Source organism: Phyllostomus discolor, chromosome 4 (assembly GCF_004126475.2).
Source record: "Phyllostomus discolor isolate MPI-MPIP mPhyDis1 chromosome 4, mPhyDis1.pri.v3, whole genome shotgun sequence".
Taxonomy (NCBI): domain Eukaryota; kingdom Metazoa; phylum Chordata; class Mammalia; order Chiroptera; family Phyllostomidae; genus Phyllostomus; species Phyllostomus discolor.
This window is the reverse complement of record NC_040906.2, coordinates 115,521,984-115,535,483: the sequence shown is the minus strand read 5'-3', so window position 1 is coordinate 115,535,483 and position 13,500 is coordinate 115,521,984. Positions and strand designations below refer to the sequence as shown.

Sequence of the window (13,500 nt, the reverse complement as noted above, 5' to 3'; positions counted from 1 at the left end):
TTGTGGCACACAGAAGCTAATTACTAAAATTCTGCGGCACACCAGAAAGTATTTGACAATCTGACCAAAAAATAGGTGTAATCTCGATTCATTCACACCAGACGGCTATTGTGTTGGCTGTTGTCATATTTTTATTTGACAATCTAAGGGAAAAGAGGTCAGTGCCCCTGACTAAAGAGTCAGGTACTGCCTGTTTTAAAAATTCCTGAGGCACATGGTTGAAAACTGCTGACCTAGGTAACAAGTAATAGTAACTGTTAAAACATCACATACTGGCTGCATATGCTGGGGACATGGGCCCACTGATCAATCTAAATACACAGAATTTAGATGTTACACACCAATGTTATGCAATGACTGTCACTCCCCCAAATACACAACGGAACTGAATTGAGCCTAACCACCTGTTTAAAGGAAATACAAGGATAGAGACACAGTCAGCCAAATCTCGAATGTGGAAACTTCCACAGGACAATGACTTGGTTTCTTAATTATATAAATTTAAAAAAAGAAAAGAATGAGAGGAGCCATTATAATTAGCAGAGAAAAATTACGAATAATAGCCAAATTAGGTATGTGAACTTTGAATCCACAGTTATGAGTCAATCAGCACAGATCCAACTCTGGCTAGCTATTAAAAATATTAAGAAATAAGTGGGTTTTTTTTAGAATGTTAATGGTTGTAGAGAAAAAAGCTACATAATGAGTACTGATAAAAAAGGCACACTGTCTGGAATTTGCCTCAAAATAATTAGGCACAGTGGGGGAAAATGTACGCGTGTGCTCGTGTGCCCGCATGTGGGCGCCGAGGCCCAGCTGAAGAGGAGCAGCTGTGTGCTGGTGATGTCGAAGCTCAGCAGTGAAGACGTGTCAGGTCTGTACACCATCACCCTACTTTTATGATTTTGAAAAGGCCTGTAACAAAAAGTTTCCAAAAACCCAATACATAAATACTCAATAAAGCTCCCTTATATATACTTTGTTAAGAATTTGTATCATAGGGACTTCCGGCAAGATGGAGGCATAGGTGGACGCACCGTACCTCCACGCACAACCAATATTAGAACAACAACAATTTAGAGGCAGAATAACACCTAGAACTGATAGAGAATTTATCTGAATGCAAGTCAGACAGCCAAGAAGTTGAAGTAGACCCGTTCATCCAGACCGGTAAGAGGGGTAGAGACGAGCGTCTGGGTCGCAGAGTGAGGAGTTTGGAGAGAGCTGGGTGCCTAAGGCAACTGGGAGTGAGTAAGCCATCCAGGGGACGCAGTGGGTGGACCCTGAGTACACAAGCGGCAACTGGCAGACCCAGTGAGGCTGCCATTGTGGACCAGGACAGAGCGCACAGCCCAGGATCCCAGGGAAGGAACTGAGATCCCAGGAGAGTGGGGCTGCCACCATTGTTCCCTCCCGTGCCCGCCCCCACATACAATGTCACAACCTAGCAACTGGGGTGCCCAGCCCCGGTGAACACCTAAGGCTCCGCCCCTCACCATAACAAGAGCGAACAGACTGGGGAAAAAAAGAGAGAGTGATGGCTCAAATAGAAGAACAAATCAGTGCCCCAGAACTCATCCTTTTGAGCGACCAAGAAATAGCTAACCTATCAGAGCACAGTTCAAAACACTGATGATCAGGAAGCTCACAGAATTGGTTGATTTTGGGCGCAAATGAGATGAAAAGATGCAGGTTACCATAAAAGAGATGAAGGAAGATGCACGGAGAACCAACAGTAATGAGAAGGAAACTGGGACTCAAAACAACAGAGTGGACCAGAAGGAAGAAAAAAGAAACCAAACAGGAAATAATGAAGAAATAAAAATTCAAAAAAAAAAAACAAGGAGAAGCTTAGGAACCTCCAGGACATCTTTAAATGTTCCAACATCCGAATTATAGGGGTACCAGAAGGGGAAGAGGTAGAGCAACAGATTGAAAACGTATTTGAACAAATAATAAGGGAGAACTTCCCCATTCTGGCAAAGGAAATAGACTTCCAGGAAATACAGAAAGCTCAGAGAGCCCCAAAGAAGTTGGACCCAAGAAGAAACACACCAAGGCACATCATAATTACATTAGCCAAGGTAAAAATGAAGGAGAGAATCCTAGAAGCAGCAAGAGATAAGGGGACAGTAACCTACAAAGGAGTTCCCATTAGACTAGACTGTCAGCTGATTTCTCAAAAGAAACCTTACAGGCAAGAAGGGGCTGGAAAGAGATATTCCAAGTCATGAAAGACAAGGGCCTACATCCTAGATTGCTCTATCCAGCAAAGCTCTCATTTAGAATGGAAGGGCAGATAAAGTGCTTCTCAGTTAAGGTCAAGTTAAAGGAGTTCATCATCACCAAGCCCTTATTTTATGAAATGCTAAAGGGACTTATCTAAGAAAAGAAGATAAAGAAAAAACATGTATAGTAAAAGGACAGCAAACTCACAATTATTAACAACCACACCTAAAGCAAAACCAAAAGAAACTAAGCAAACAACTAGAACAGGAACAGAACCACAGAAATAGAGATCACATGGAGGGTTAGCAACAGGGGAGTGGGAGGAGGAGAGAGGGGGAAAAGGTACAGGGAATAAGTAACATAGATTATAGGTTGAAAATAGATAGGGGGAGGGTAAGATTAATATGGGAAATGTAGAAGCTAAAGAACTTATAAGTATGACACATGGACATGAACTGAAGGGGCGGAATATGGGTGGGAGAGGGTGTACAGGGTGGAGGGGAGTGAAGGGGGAAAAATGGGACAAGTGTAATAGCATAATCAATAAAATATATTTAAAAAAAAGAATTTATATCATAAACAATTACTGAAATTTATAAACTGTTTTTGCGTCAGATCAGAAAAATGTATTTTCCTTTCTCAACTGTTAAGATGAATTACATTAATTCACAGTTTTAAAGGTGAACTGTCTTTGGATTTCTGAACTAAACTCCATCTGATCATAATGCATCACTCTATTAGTGTATTCTTGGAGTGAGAAAGCTAATATTTCAGTTAGGGTCCTTTAATCTATGTTAACAAGGGAAATGGATTTATAATGTCTCCTCTTGAATTTATCAGAGTTTGCAATCGAGATTCTACTAGCATCATAGTTAGGCAGTTTTTTAACTCTTCATTTTCTATGTCATCTTGTATAAGAAATTATTTGTTCCTTTAAGAGTTGGTAGCTCTCACCTATGCAGTCAAACCAGTTACAGGATTTGGGTGAAGGAAGAACTTTAACTACCATTCCAATGTTTTACATAAAGTATTCAAGATGCCTATCATTTTTCTATGAATTTATCCACTTCATCTAAGTTTTCAAATTTTTTTTTTAGCATTTAGTTGTTCATAATCTTCATTAAAGAGGCTGCTAAACTTTCTTGCTTCATGGCATCTTTAGAGTCTTGACAGTATTTTTCAGGGCACACCTAAACTAAATGAAAAGCTAACCGCTCGTTTATCAGTTAGGCTTAAACAACTCTGTGCCTGTTGGGCACTTCATAATTTCTCCAGTCTCAGAATGAGACTGCACGTTGCCACCCTCACTACCTGTTCTACAGGTACAGGTTTCCCTCACTATCCAAAAGTAGTAGTGTCTGTGAGAACTTTCATAAGCTGAAATGGCATAAAGGAAAGGAGCAATCACCATTAATTTATATGGAAAAATTGTTCCCAGAACCAAAATATAGCCTACTAAATCATATTAAAGAACACATAAAGATTTTTAAGATTTTTATTTTTATTTTTTAGAGAGAGGTGAAGGGAGGGAGAAAGAGAGGGAGACAAACATCAGTGTGTGGTTGCCTCTTATGGGGCACCACCCACTGGGGATCTAGCCTGCAACCCAGGAATGTGGCCCCACTGGGAATCAAACCGGTGACCCTCTGGTTTGCAGGCTGGCACTGAATCCACTGAGCCACACTAACCAGGGTAAAAACACATAAAATTCAAACTAACACTAATACACAGTAAAAGCAGTATCATTCTCACTGCTCTGGTGCATGCTGCCTCTCAAAACGCTCATTCAGAAAAGAAAAAGGACTCATGGACAAGGACGACAATGTGGTGATTGCTGGGGGTAAGGGGTGTAAGGACACTAAATGGTAATGGGAAAAAATACAATAAAGATTAAACAAAGTAAAAAGGCTCACTGCAAAACAAACACTGAATGCTATTTTCACTTTTACCCTTTAAAAATATTTTAATATTTGTTTATTTATTTAGAGGGGGAGAGAAGGAGAAAGAGAGGGAGAGAAACAACAATATGAGAGAAACATTGATTGGATGCTTGTCATAAGCGCTCCGACTAAGGACTGAACCTGCAACCCAGGTGTGTGCCCTGACTGGGATTGAGCCTGTGATCGTTCCATCTGCAGGACAATGCCCAACCAAGCCATACCGGCCAGGGAATGCCCCATATGTTTTCTATCAAAAATTCTATTTGCCAAATACAAAAAGCTTTCTTTTGTATCATATTTTTTGTTTCATATGTATTTCTCCACTGCTTTTATTCCTATTTTTATTGACTTCGGTTTTATACTTTGCCTCTCACAGACAACACTTTTGGATTAAAATATCAATCTGAGAGCCATTTGTCTTTACATTTTTATATAACTATAAAGAAGAGCAAAGCCTGCCCTAGCCAGGTGGCTCGACCGGTTGGAGCATCACCCTGTACACTACAAGGCTGCAGATTCGAATCTTAGTCAGGGTGCCTACAGGAGACAACCGACTGATGTTTTTCTCTATCTAAAAAGCAATAAACATATCCTCAGGTAAGGATAAAAAAAGGAAGGAAGGAAAGAGGAAAGGAAGGGAAGAAGGCAGACAGGCAGGTAGGCAAAGCCACGGCAGAGCTATATCCTTCAGGAGTCCATCATTCAACAGGAAAGACAAACGAGGGCAGTCACAGTACGCAGTTAGAAGGTATTCAAGTATGTTGGGTTGGCAAAAGCAGTCAAGGATCCCTGAAATCTTGGGGCTTTGTTGAAAGCAGTCATTTCCAAGCTTACCTGATATTGTATCCCTTTTATAAAATGTTTAGTGTGTGTACTATCTATTTATATGTAAATATATTCATATTATATATTTATATTGATTTTACATATAAGTTACATACATTCTGTTGTACTAATTCTCAATTAGACTACTGTGTAACTGGAGTACCAGAAGTTAAAAAAATCAGGCAGAAATTGTATTTGGAGAAATAATAACCTAAGCTTTCCAAATCTGGTTAAAGACAACAATGTGCAAATCCAAGAAACTCAAGGAACCCCTAGAGGATAAATACAAAGAACACACAACTAGGAAGATTATAGTTAAAAATGCCCAAATCCAAAGATAAAGTACAAATTTTGAAGGCAGCTAGAAAAAATACATTTGATACAAGGGAACAGAGATATATGCCAATGGAAGCTGACTTACCAGAAATAACAGAGGTCAGAAAACAATGGAAGAAGATCTTTAAAATGGTGAAAAGTAAAATAAAAATGTCAACCCATAATTTTATATGTAGGAAAATATCCTTAAAAAAAAATGAGTGCAGACTTCCAGTCTCTAGTCTGCCATGTACAGTTTGGTGGTCACCATTTTGCCCTTACAGAATGAAAAGCTGAACAAACTGAAAAACAATAGTTTGGAGACACAGAGCAAGCATCAAAACCAAATTCAGATATGGCAGGAATGTTGGAATTATTGGAACTGGACTTTAAAACAACTACGACCAACATGCTAAGGCCTCTAATGGGTACAGCAGACAGCATGCAAGAACAGATGAGCAACGTAAGCAGAGATGAAAATCCCTAAGAAAGAACCAAAAAGATGTGGAGGAGGAGCAACCTTTTTGCCCTCTTGGTGAGAATGCAGATTCGTGTGGCCACTGTGGGAAGCAGCATGGATATACTGCATCTAACAGGGTGTTGAACTGACGGTCCCCCAAATGGGGAAAACCCCCACAACTATCACTTGGGGAATGAGGAAAGTGGAGCAGGGCCACTGAGAGCTACTTTGCATTGAAGAACTGGAGGGGTGAGGGAGCCCAATGCGTGGCTGATAACTGCCTGGGGCAGACCAACCCCCTCAGGAGTGGCAGAGTGAGACTGTAGAATTTTCCCAGTCTCTGGGAATTTTTTCTGCACCCCTTGTGAGGGGATCGGCATAACCCTGCCTGGAAGGTAAAATGGAAATGTAATCTGGGAAAGGATCGGAGAAGTAAGGTGAGTTGGCCAAAAATTTGTTTCTGAGCACTGTTTTAGAATAATGGAGTTGTGGAAAATAGTTTGGTTCATATGCTGCTTCCAGGTTGCCCCAGTCTGCTCACTTACAGACTTGGTGAGCCCAGATAGGGCTAAAGAAACCTGTACTCAGATTCCAGCCACCTGGGGCAGACGGACCCCTGGAGCATGGCTGCGGGGCCTTCCCAATTTCGGGGAACTGCCCTGCACCCCAGCTCAAGGCGCTGATCGCCAAGAATGCCAGAGTGGTGTAAAGGAGGTTTGAGGAAGAAGGGAAGGCCCTAGGCTCTGTAAGCTGAACCCACATGCATGTTGGGGACTGGACAGCAAGCCATGTGGGTGTGCCGCCATTTTGGGTAAAATGGAGGATGAATCATGTGAGTGCTCCACAATGGAGGGTGGGGTGTACATGGGCGCTGCCATCTTGGAAGACCTAGTGTGCATGGGCATTGCCATCTTGGATAATGGGTCATGTGGACGTTCCGCCATCTTGGAATTGGGCAAGGTGGTGGGCTACACATGCTCCTCAGGTTGTATGCTGTGTGTTGCTGCTCTGTGGGTACTGCACCAGTCAGATTTTCTGTGCAACTAGTTCTGAAAGGGATAGCTCTGGTTTTGAAGGTCATGAACTGGGGTTCAAGGGTGACCATCTCAGCTGTAGGGTGTTTGCAGAGTTTAAACTTCACAAAGCTGCAGGATGTCCCTGCGAATCTGCTGGGGACTTGAACTGCCAGATACTGAATCTAACTACAGTCCTTCCCAGTGTGAAAAAGAACAAGGATTTAAAGTGTATTATGGTTAAATATGGATGGGTAAAGATGTATGTATAAAGGTTGTGAAAGTTTTAAACCTGAAGGAAAGGAAACCTCAGCTACCTGTTTTCTGATTTTAAGGGAATGCGATATGAATTTTCCTCTGTTTCTGATCAGAAATCCTCTGCATCAAAGACCTAGGGAAGGTCGCCTGTACCGGCTGGGGAGAATGCCTTTGCCACCCAGGACCCAAGTGGGGTCATTCAGGGCTGATGAGTATCTCAGTCTGAGGCAAAGGAGCACATCTCTGCCAGGGCAGCAGCGGACACACCGGTACAGAGAACACCTCCACCTGTGTATTCTTCTGGAACTCAGTTCTTGGAATTTTGCACTGTATCTGCTCTGAAAAGCAACTGAGTTTCCCGGGGAAACTTAAAACTTCACACGATGCAGGAAAGTGAACAGGAAAGTCTAAGACATGAGAATGCAGTTTTGGTGGCTATTGGAAGGACAAAGATTTTCCTTCACATTTTGTATTTCTCTCCCCACCTGATCTCTCCAGAATTGGGAATTCTGAAGGAGTAAGTGATGATATAAAATTTCTTTGCATAAAACCAGTAGAACCAGGCATTAATGGTGGTTTCGTTAACCAAAATTTTGACTGGAATGTTGCACCTGAAGGAGGCATGTCTGGGTTCTGGTCATCACTGGAAAGCCTGTGGAACTGGGATTGACTTGCAAAGCTAGCAAAAGTCCACAAGAAAAAGCCTAGTACCTTGGTTAGTTGTGTGGTTCATGGCAGTCTTTCCAGGGAAGGAACAAAGGTTGCTTTCCTGAAAGATGGCTAAAAAGGAACCTGAAGGCACAATGGAAGCCTCAAGGATTTGAGTGAAACAACTAGAACAGGTAAAGCCAGATGGCAGATGTGTGGCTCTGCTTCTGTGCCCGGAGGGGTGGACTGAGAAGTCAATCTAAGGGTTCCCTGTGTGAGTACCAGCAAAGTGGACTTAAAGCTTTATCATGTATGGTCCACAGCTGTTCTTTGTGTGTTTACACAAACGAACAGGCAAAACTAAAACTGGACTCAATGTAGTCTCTTTAATGACAATGAGAGGGATCTTAGAAAAATCCCAATGCTCAGTGTTGGACACTGGACCAGTGCAACCGTCTTCAAAGTATGTTTTCATTTGGAAGTTGAAACTGGGTGTGTAACATCACCAAAGATGTTCAATTTACCGGCACAAAGGACCTGTCAAATTGCCATTGTTAGATGTCATTGCAGCAAAGGCCTTGCAACTAGAAGTCTCTCCAAAAGGCAGTTCTCACAAACTCAGAGATGGTTTGTGGGTTGTTGTGTGAATTAACATGTGTTCTTCCTTCTGTTTTCATAGGGCCATTTGCCTATGATCTCATTACCTGAGTGACTGGTTGCAATACAGGCCTCACTCAAGGAGCCCATCTTCATCGCCCACTGGGACTCAATGATTTTGGCTGAACTAGGTGGTTGGGTTGGTGAAGGGTTGGGGTGGTCTGTGGGCTTCACTTTAAAATTGATTTTCCTTTTCTGCCCTAATGGCTCAAAAAGAAAGGGCCTAGAAATCTGGAAGGGGGGAAATCCTAAAATATTCCCCGCAGGCCAGGGTAAGTATAGTGGGGGAAAAGGCCTTGGGCAGGTGCAGCATGCGTTGCACACCTTCCTCCACATAAGCCACCCTTTTCCTAACATGAGACACTGAAAAATTGGTCCCTGCCTTTGTTGGTTAGTAGTTAGGGTTTAATTGTGCCTTCTAACCCTCTTGCCAAATCTGTCATGTCCATAATATGACAAGAATGCTAACTTTTGGACATCGAGCCTGCTGCTCCCCGGGGACAGCCAACTGACTTGGACTCTGCAAGGTCCTTCCCTTCACAGGATGGGCACCCTCTACGCCACATCCCCCACTCTTTTAGGTACCCCTGGATCCAAGGGTAGGTAGGATGGCAGATAAGTCTAACAGGAAGCAGCTGGATAAGAATATAATGAGACCTTCACCCATTGTCCTTTATAAGATTATAAAGGAGCCCTGGCTGGTGTGGCTCAGTGGATGGAGTGCTGGCCTGTGAACCAAAAGGTCGATTCCCAGTCAGGGCACATGCCTGGGTTGCAGGCCAGGTCCCCATTTGGCGGCATGCGAGAAGCAAACCACACATTGATGTTTCTCTCCATTTCTTTCTCCCTCCCTTCCATTCTCTAAAAATGAATAAATAAAATCTTTTAAAAAAAGATTATAAAGGATTTTATCTGAAAGCGGGTTATAACAGGATGTTGAACTGAAGGTCCCTCCAAATAGCGAAAACCCCCACTGCTATCACTCAGGGGATGAGGAAAGTGGAGCAGGGCCACTGAGAGCTACTTTGCATATCTGAAGAACTTGGACAGTGTTTTAATAAAGTTAAAAAGCTGTGTATGCGCTAGGAGCCAGGGTCGTGGGCATGACTCCAACCTGTGATGTGATGGGATGTAGCTGGAGGGGCTTCCTGTGCCTGCGAGAAGAGCTTAGAGGCAGCTTCTGCGTTATGGGGCCACACCTGCCTAGACTCACAAAGGCAGCAGAGAAAGACAGAAGAAACCAGACTACTGGCAGGTGTGAGCCAATGTGGGAGGAGTCAGAAATGGGGTTACACAGGAAGATCCACGCCAGGATTAAAACCCAGGTGCATAGCAGCAAAGCTGGGGCTTAACCACGCGGTTTTGGGAGCGGAGAGGGATAGCTCTTGACCATGCCGTTTAGAAAGCAGGAAAGCAAGATGCAACAGCCAACCGGAGCTCTCTCTCTTAGCCATTTGAAAGAATGCAGGACTCTAGCCCTGGCTGGCGTAGCTCAGTGGATTGAGCGCGGGCTGCAAACCAAAGCATCGCAGGTTCGATTCCCAGTCAGGGCACATGCCTGGGTTGCAGGCCACGGCCCCCAGCAACCGCACACTGATGTGTCTGTCTGTCTGTCTCTCTCCCCCTCTCTAAAAATAAATAAAAAAGGACGAACCATCTTTTTAAAAATTTCATTAAAAAAAAAAAAAGAAAAAAAGAAAGAGTGCAGGACTCCCACTGGCCCACTATGAGGATGAGGTTTTGGATTAAGAACGGGAGCTATGGACTTCTGTTTCTTTTCCTGATATACAGTACCCCTGACTGGCCTGGTTTGGCAAGCAGAGGCAGGACTGTGTGTGTGTTTATGGGTATTTTAAAGGGACTTTGGGATTTAATGGCAACATTAAGCCATTACTCTAACCCTGTGTAACTTCTGAATAAACAGTTCCTTTCCTTTTTACCAAACTCTGGCATTGAGAGCCACAGTTCACATCAGTGATGGGCAAAAAACAAACAAACAAAAAAACAGAGTACAAGAGCCCAGCGGCAGGGGTTTTTTTCCTGTAACAGTTATCTCAAAAAATTAAAAATGGAACTGCCTTAAGAACACATGATCCCACGTCTGGGAATTTATCTGAAGAAACCCGAAACACTAATTCAAGAGAACATAAGCATCCTTATGTTCCCTGCAGTATTATTTACACTGGCCAAGATATGGAAGCAGCCCAAGTGTCCCTCAGTAGATGAATGGATAAAACTACTATGGGGCAGGTATACAATGGAATACTACTTGGCCATAAAAAGTTTTTTTACCTTTTGAGACAGCATGTATGGACATGGAGAACCTATGCTAAGCGAAATAAGCCAGTCAGAAAGACAAGATTTCAGTCATGTGGAATCTAGTGAACAAACTGAATTAAGAAGCAAAATAGAGACTGACTCATAGATAGAAGGCTGACAGCTCTTGCAGGTGGGGGCGTACGTGGTTAGCGGGTGGAGAGATCATGGAAAAGGGACTCTTGGGCAATGGTGTGGTGACTGCGGGAGGCAGGGGATATAAGAGGGCTAAATGGTAACAGAAAAAAATACAATTAAAAAATAATAAGAGACTTTTCAAGCATGCTTTTTCCAAGAAAGAAGTCTTCTTGTAAAACAGAACTCTATTAAAAAGATCCAGTCTTTTCCCTAACAGGTGTGGCTCAGTTGGTCGGGCACAGCTCCACAAAACTAAAGACTGTTGGTTGGTTACCAGTCAGGGCGAATGCCTGGGTTGAGGTTTGGTCCCTGGTTGGGAGATGTGCAAGAGGCAGCCAATCAATGCTTCTCTCCCTCTCTTTTCTCTCTAAAAATTGAGTATTAAAAAAGAGGTCCAGTCTTCAAGTTTTTTAAAAAGCTAGCATCTATTGTAAATAAATAATTCTTACTAGAATTAAGTGGTTCTTCCATATTAGAGCTTTCTATTTCCAAACAGAAAAGGAACAAAAGTATCTCTATTCCTTGATTACTCATGGCTCAGTATCTAGCCTGAAGACTAAATATTTGGTTTAAAAAACTTTGTATATTCAGAATGGAAAGATTTCCTGTATATAACTATGAGTGAAACCTATAAAATAGCTCGTTTACAATAAATATGATATCACCACTAAACAAGTACAGAAATGTACAACGAATAAGAATACAAAAAGCAAATTTAAAGTAGGGAATCAGGTTCGTTAGAAGGGAGCTTCATATATGCAAAGGGGGAAATTGAGAAAGAATCCTGTGGTGATGGACTGCAACTGCAGAGATCACTGGAAATGCATGGCTTTCAGTAACTCTTTCAGTAAGTATCTGTAGACAGAGATCCACTGAGAGGGCTCGGGGTTAGTGACATACCCAGTAGCAACAAGTATACCTGGTCTCCTACTTCTAAACACTATGAAAAAGAAAGCAGGATTCCTGGAGGAATGGTTGATTTCAGGGCCAGGGAAGGGAAAACATCCAAGATGTAGCCCAAACATCTTGTGTCTGAAAGAAAATGGAAATACTCAAAGAATGATGGGGACATGAAAAAACAACAAAGAAGACAGCTTTGAAGGGCCTCTCACACGTCAAACCTAGAACAATTTAAGCACAAGAATAATGGGCCCTGACTGATGTGGCTCAGTGGGCTGGGCATCGTACTACAAACCCAAAGGTCGTTGGTTCAATTCCTGGTCGGGGCATATGCCTTGGTTGTGGGTCAGGTCTCCAGGAGGCAAGTGATTAGTGTTTCTCTTGCACATTGATGTTCCTCTCCCTCTCTTTCATCCCTCCCTTGCCCTCTCTCTAAAAATAAATAAGAAAATCTAAAACAAAAACAACAACAACAAAACAAACCACCCCATGAATAGGACTCCATGAATACATACTAATATAAATAAATAGAGAGAATGTTTGGTAAGAAACAGCATATTATTTAATAGTCTCAAAATACCTCTCCACCAAGTACTTAGTGATTAGAGAGAGAAAAAGAGTAACTTTACAGTGAAGTCTTGCAGCATCCCCTTAATCTAGTGGTTGAAGTCAACATCACCAGTTATTAGACAAATCAAAATCATATGAGAATAGGTGATTTCTGTGATATTCCTGTGAAAGATACAACCTGACCCTAATCATGAAGTATATCAGACAAAGCCAACTGACAGACATATACAAAATAACAGGCCTGTAATCTTCAAAAGTATCAAGATAAAGAAAATCAAAGAAAAACTGAGTAGGGATAGAGGGATTGAGCAACAAGGAAAAAGGACTCATGGACACGGACAACCGTGAGGTGATTGCTGGGGGGATGAGAGCATAAGAGACTAAGTGGTAATGGAAAAAATATATAATAAAGATTAAAAAGAAAACAACCCCCCCCAACCCTAAGGAAATGCTCCAGATTGCCAGATTGAAAATGAAAAGACATGGCACATCAAAGGATGCTTTGAAACCAGTTCCTTTTGCTACAAAAAGATGTTACTGGACAAATGAGCCTCAGTTTCCTCACCTATGAGTAAATCATGAGGGCAAACTACCTCTGTTGCTCCAAATATCAACTAAGGACTCAAAGAGGTTTTTGTAAAGACAGACAAAAAACTAGATCTAACAGTCTTTCAATATATAAAAATATCTTTACTGGTATTCTAACCATCCATAGGCACTCAGAGGCCTTCCCCCAAATTACAGGAAAACTCTTACAAAAAATGTTATGCAATGTCTCTATTAATAGTACATTCACACAATGGATTATCTAGTCATACTAAGTGATATGAACAGATACCATGATTTTGTTAAACAGAGATTTTGTTTAATCACTAGGGTGGAGGTTTTCCACCATTTCTGAACATGTGATACATGTTTATATTTCCTGACTGTGTAAGCACTGACACGTCACCACCTATACAAGCAACGACAAAGTCCACTTCGATGTCTGTGCATGGTTTCCCCTAATAAAGGTGGACTAGATGCTCGTCCTTGCTTGTTGGCTCCCAATAAAGCTCCTTCTCATAAAATCATCGTGTAGCTGGCAACTACTGAGCATTCAGACCTGGCTTGGTCAGGTAACATGATCCTATATATGGGTCAGAGTAAGCAAAGAGTGAGGTGTGGATGTCTGGAGCCAGAAAGCAAAGCAGCACTCACGCATTAGTGAAGGCATGTGGAAAGGATAAAG

General features: G+C 42.2%; 1 protein-coding gene across 6 annotated transcripts in view; it reads right to left on the bottom strand.

Annotated features, from left to right (window-relative positions):
* The window catches only part of UBR2 (ubiquitin protein ligase E3 component n-recognin 2), a 112,887-nt gene that overhangs the window by 87,340 nt on the left and 12,047 nt on the right, over nucleotides 1–13,500 (bottom strand). The window lies entirely within an intron of this gene.